At 35.4% G+C, this 6,497-nt stretch overlaps 1 non-coding gene across 1 annotated transcript; it reads left to right on the top strand.

The window, feature by feature from the left end:
* Positions 1-551: 551 nt before the first annotated feature.
* LOC111828421 lies at positions 552-683 on the top strand. The gene has a single exon (XR_002832292.1). It is a non-coding gene; the product is annotated as a small nucleolar RNA SNORA51 (small nucleolar RNA).
* The last annotated feature ends 5,814 nt before the right edge of the window (positions 684-6,497 follow it).

Raw genomic sequence — 6,497 nt, 5'->3', positions numbered from 1 at the left:
CCTCTACTTCACAGATGAAATAATATCTTGTAAAAATTTTTTGTGATAATTACAGTGGGGCCTTGACTTACGAGTTTAATTCGTTCCGAGACCGAGCTCGTTAAGGAGCTCATTAACTCAAATTACTCTGTCAACTCAATGCAAAAAATCTGCCGAGAGACAGCTGGTATCTCAAAAAACTCATTAGTCGGGACACTAGTAAGTCAAAGCCCCACTGTAAAGGTAAAGTATGAGTAGCCTAGGGACTTATTAAGAGTTAGAAAGCCCGGCTGGTGTGGCTCAGTGGTTGAGTGTCCACCTATGAATAAGGAGGTCAGTTTGATTCCTGATCAGAGCACATTCCCTGCTTGGGGGCTCATTCTTCAGTAGGGCATGTGCAGGAGGCAGTTGATCAATGATTCTCTCTCATCATTAATGTTTCTCTCTCTGCCTCTCTCTGGAAGCAATAAAAATATATTGAAAAACAAAGAGTTAGAGAATAATAACTAGTAGCTACTCAATATATTAGGATAAAATACACCACAAGTATGCAAGTATTAAAGTTTATCTGAGGCCTCCTGGTGCTTACCACAGGCTGTGTTCTTACACTGACTGTACAGAAATAGGAGGCAGAGTAAACTTACCCCATATACACCTCAGCTCAGGCTCTTTGCCTGGTCTGTATTGTGAATGGGGAGACATTGAAAAAAAATTTATCTGAGCCTATTGGAATATATTAGTTGGAATCCAACTGTTTATGTCACAATAATATTCAACTTGCTTTTGTGGTAAAATACATACATATAAAATGTAAATAAAAAAATATGATAAAGGAAGTAAGTGTTAATTAACTCTGAAGTTGAAGATAGATTATCTAAATTAGTTTGCACTAATAGATTATGAATATCTTTGAAGTGTAAATATTTACCTTCAAATTAAATAGATGTTTTATTTCTGGATACATTTATCAGTTGTATATGCTACACAACTTATTTTATTGTAATTCTCTTAAATTAGAATTACATTATCCATATGGAAATGTGGAAATAAATAAGGCTTTAACTTCAAAAGCTTATCTTTAAAGATTTATTGATAAAATTAATATGTGAAATTATATTTGAAATAATTTAGATTATTGAAACCTATATTTGTTGTTTGAAAAGATAATGTAATAAAGACAGTATTAAATTTTCAAAATGATACAGTAAATATTTTTTCTCACAAACAAAATTTCCTTAAACTTTAAATTTCTGAGATTAATTGTGGATATATTATGCAACTTATAGACATATTTGGACACGTAATTATTATTTTGATTAACTTTCTTGGTCTACATCTTGGTCAGGATAACCAACAGAGAATTTGGACTGTAAGTGAAAGAAAAGTTTCCCTCATTATGTCAATAAATAAAGACTATATTGATAGTGTGGCTGACTCCCAAAGAGAATACAAATACTCGTTTTCCAGGATACTATCAGTTAATTTTCTTTTTTTGATTACTTATCCTACAAGAAGGCCCTTTGCACCCACTGTAGCTCAGCACATCTTTCTGGAAAAATGCTTGACCTCTTAGGAAGGATTAAAATTATGCTATTAGTCAAGGTCAATTTTTCAGTTCATTCGCTAATTAATATAAAGATAATAAACAAGGGGAAATGTATTATTTCTACTTTTAATTGTCAGATCTGTATAATTCGAGACTTCATGCTTAAGAAATTCATACAAGTTTAAATATAACAATCCAAAGAGATTTTGGAGTGATTAAATAAGAAATGAATAAAAACCTTTTTGGAGTTCCTTTTGTTTGATGGTATTTTTCGGGTCAATAACTTATTTAGTGCTGGACTCAAGAATATTATTCAACTTTAAGTCAATCCATAATTTAGTGATACAAGCAGTTTGTATTTTCTCATCAAACTAATCAGCTTAATTTAGAATTGAAAATATATTACTCCACATTTTCAAAAATTTCAATTATTTATTGAATACACAGTATTAATTGTGAACATATGTAGTTCATTATCTTTGTATTCTAAAATAATAAGATAGATTAAATATCTTACCACATTAAAAAATCTAAATAAGAATCTAAATTTTTTTATATAAATCTGTCTTGAAACTTGCCATTCAATAATAAAAATTGATGTTTTTCATTTGTTCTAAATTCATCTAATAAAAAGTCAGTGTGAAAGTATTATTTAGCATTCAGTTCTATGAATTTAAGAACAATAAGTAATCTTAGTAGACAAATATAAGTATAAATATTCTTAATTTTTTCTGGAAATAGTAGATAGTAATTACACTATAAAAGAAGCAGCATTGAATAGTGGATGGACTCTGGAAATGGCAGTTATAAAGATGAACACTTTGTCACTGCATTATTCTAGTTTAACCATATAATAATGCCGCTGAAAAAAATAATGTAAAAAGTGTTCTCTGTCTCTGAATTTCTGTGATTTTGAGTTTTACTCATTGAAAGGGAGCAACAGGTTATTTGCTATAAACATAATAAAATATGCATAAAACAGACTAGTTTAAATAAAAGATAATTTAGTCTAGATGCTGTCTCAATCATGGGTGCTGATAATGGCTTGGCCATTAAGAGACAGTAAACATCTTTTAATATGAAATTAGCTTCCTGCTTCTTACTCACTCATTATTTCTTTTTAAATGTTTTCATATAGCACAGATATTAATGTGCATTTATAAATAATTAAATATTCATCAAATTTTTCTATGCAATGTCTGTAGTGTAGAAGCATCTAATGTAAATTTTATAATATCAATTATAAACAAAGGCACCAGATTGGCTACTAAACATTTATATTGCAATTATCTTGAGTGGCTGGATAGATTGTGATTAGTTAAACCCTATTTGAATAATATGTTAGCTTGAAAATGGTTGTACTTAGGTTGGACAGATGCATTATAAATGTCTGGAATAGATTCTTTGAAATATAAATATAATTGTATCAGAAATCTTAATTTGATTCTAAATTTTTAGACAAATCTGAACATAGTGAAGGGCCTAATAGTGTGTCACATAAAGATAAAACAACACATACACACACACATGCAAAAAACAAAATCTTGAGATGAAGAGAATTGATACAATGGGCTAAAATTGTTAGAAATGAGAACTGCTCATATTGAGTCTAGAAATAACATGTCAATAACATCCTTTCTAGCCATTTTCATCAAATTGATATCATAGACTCAGGATAAAAGCAGTAACATTATTTTTTCTAAATTTTTACTCTAATTTTTTTCGATTTTACAATTACAGTTGATATACAACATTATATTACTTTCAGGTGTACAACCCTGTAATTAGACATTTATATAACCTATGAAAGGATCACCCCAATAAATCTAATATTCATCTAACACCATATATAATTATTACAATACTAGAGGGCAGGTGCAGGAATTCATGCACGGGTGGGGTCTGGCCAGCCCACCCTGATCTGGTCGGATTGGGCCAGGCCAGCTAGGGGGAGGGGCCGTGAACAGTTGGCTGTCCGACCCTGCCCCTCATTGCGGTGGGGAAATTGGAGGGGGGAAGTGCCATAGGCTGTTGGCAGGCCAGCTCCGCCCCCTAGTCAAACTCCCAGTTGAATTCCTGGTTGAGGGGACAATTTGGATATTAGCCTTTTATTATATAGGACTAGAGGCCCAGTGCACAAAAATTTGTGCACTGGGGCGGGGTCCCTCAGCTCGGCCTGTGCCCTCTCACTGTCTGGGACCCCTCAGGGGATGACCACCTGCTGGCTTAGGCCTGCTCCCCAGGGGATTGGGCCTAAGCTGGCAGTCAGACATACCTCTGGCAGCCTGGCAGCCCTCGGGGGATGTCCACTTGCCAGCGGGGAGCAGGTCTAAGCTGCAGTCGGACATCCTTAGCACTGTTGAGGAGGCGGGAGAAGCTCCCACCACCACCACTGTACTGGCAGCCATCAGCCTGGCTTGTGGCTGAGCAGAGCTCCCCCCTGTGGGAGCACACTGACCACCAGGGGGCAGCTCCTGCATTGAGCGTCTGCCCGCTGGTGGTCAGTGTGTGTCATAGTGACCAGTCATTCCCAGTCATTCTGCTGTTAAGGTCAGTTTGCATATTACCCTTTTATTATATAGGATAGAGGCCTGGTGCATGCTGGGGGCCAGCTGGTTTGCTCTGAAGGGTGTCCCGGATCAGGGTGAGGGTTCCCGCTTGGGTGCCTGGCCAGCCTCGGTGAGGGGCTGATGGCTGTTTGCAGCTGGTCACACCCCCTTCAGGGTGGGGGTCACCACTGGGGTGCCTGGCCAGTCTGGGTGAGGAGCTGAAGGCTGTTTTCAGGATGGCCAAGCCGTCGGTGACGGAAGCTCCCAGCCTCTCCTTTTTTTCTTTTCTTTTCTTTTTTTTTATTCTGGGATTTATTTACCTTCTATAATTGAAGCTTTGTTGCCTTCAGTGGAGCTGAGAGCTGGCTCCTGCTCGCTCCAGCTCTGTGACCAGGGCCGGCTGAAAGCAGGTATCTGGGGTTTATTTACCTTTTATAATTGCAACTTTGTTGCTTTTGAGTGGAGCTGAGAGCCGGTGGCAGGCTGGCTTCCTCCATCACTGGAGCAAGCAAGCCTCCTGCTCGCTTCATCTCCGTGGCTGCCGGCCGCCATCTTGGTTGGGTTAATTTGCATACAGTCACTCTGATTGGCTGATGGGCATGGCTTAAGGCATAGCGAAGGTATGGTCAATTTGCATGTTTGCCTTTTATTAGATTAGATTATTGCCTATAATTTCTATGCTGTACTTTTCATATCCATGATTATTCTGTAACTACCAGTTTGTTTTTCTTAATCCTTCACTTATCTCACCTCTCATGTGGCAACTGTCAACATGTTCTCTGTATCTGTTCTGCTTGTTCATTTATTTTGTTTTTTAAATTCTACATATAAGTGAAATCATCTGGCATTCATCTTTCTTTGTCTGACTAATTTCACTCAGTACCACACCCTCTAGGCCAGCGGTCACCAACCTTTTGGACCTCATGGACCACTGGTTGGTGACCGCTGCTCTAGGTCATCCACGTTGTTGCAGATGACAAGATTTCATTCTTTTGATGGCTGAATCATATTTCATTGTACATGTGCAGCTTCTTTATCCATTCACCTGTCAATAGACTCAGGTTGCTTCCATATTTTGGTTATTGTAAATAATGGTGAAATAAACATCTGGATTATATTATTTTTTATTTAGTGTTTTTTACTTCCTTAGATAAATACCCAGAAGTGGAATTGCTGGGTCCTTCTTTGATTCTTTTTATAAACTTTGTTTTTAAAGTCTATTTTTTCTAGTATAATTATTGCTACTAAAAATCTTGCAAGAAGAGTGAATACACATTCACTGGCATTGGTTCCAAAAGTCTTGGCAGCTTTAATGTATAATTATGGTCAAAGAGGACCCCCACAATCCTTTTAAAGGTAAAGCTGATCTACATGGTGGGATTGGAAGCAACCCCAGAAGTACTATTCTGTGACTATAGTGGAGCTATTTTTAAGCCTACGCTAATGTGAATTTTGCGGGGAACAACTGATTAATGATGGCAGCAGACCAGCCTAAGACTAACTAGAAATTATTTGGAAAGTTAATTAAAAAAATGTTTCACTCAAAAAGTTAAGAAATTTCAGGAAAGATGGTGTGTGTGTTTGTGTGTGTGTGTTTAAAATAATAAGTGACTATATTTTAAATTTATTTCTTGCAAAGTCATTTTGGCAGCTTAAATGTATATTTCATTAAACACGTATGTGTATTAAATTTTAGTAGGTTCACATGTTCATGTTTCACCACATTTTTAAACACAATTATCTACAATTGGCTTAATTAAGGCATTAGAATTTTAAAAATCACTTTTATTGTCCCTTAATAACATGCAAGAAAGTCTTCTTTGCAAATAGAAACTGTTCTGATGGAATAAGCACACATGACTGAATTTCAAGAATGGCAAATGCTTTATGTTTTCTTCACACCACCCAATAAATCAAAAACAGCATGTGTATATCTTCAAATAATATAGTACTATTTAATCCTAAGTGATAAGATACAGATTAATATAATGTACCTTTAAATTTTATAATGAACCTTTTGAAAATATTAGACTAAATAAAGGAATTTCTTCTCTCCTTTTGCCTTGAATTGGGTTTATGTTTATTTGTAAAAATCTACAGGTAAGAAAAAATACCCTGAAAGTTTTCTTGTAGAGAACACTAAATGTAAGATTGAATTATGCACATTCTATGTTTGTTTATCTTGATATTAAAGTTAAATATTTCTTGGTTTACTTCACCCCTCAGTGACATCTCTTGGGGAATTTTAGCATAGATTAAATACAGAACTTTTAAGAGAAAACAGAACTCTATTAGCTTACTACACACTTGCCTTACATTTTTCCTTGTTTTTAGCTCCTGTAAATACCTTTTCTTTGTGTATTTTTTAAAAAATTTTAAAAACAAAAATTTAAAAACAAAAATTTTAAAAACAAGACAGTACT

This window comes from Myotis lucifugus, unplaced genomic scaffold (genome assembly GCF_000147115.1).
Source record: "Myotis lucifugus unplaced genomic scaffold, Myoluc2.0 scaffold_359, whole genome shotgun sequence".
In the NCBI taxonomy this organism is placed as follows: domain Eukaryota; kingdom Metazoa; phylum Chordata; class Mammalia; order Chiroptera; family Vespertilionidae; genus Myotis; species Myotis lucifugus.
Note: the sequence above shows the minus strand (reverse complement) of the source record. Positions and strands in the feature narration are given on the sequence as shown.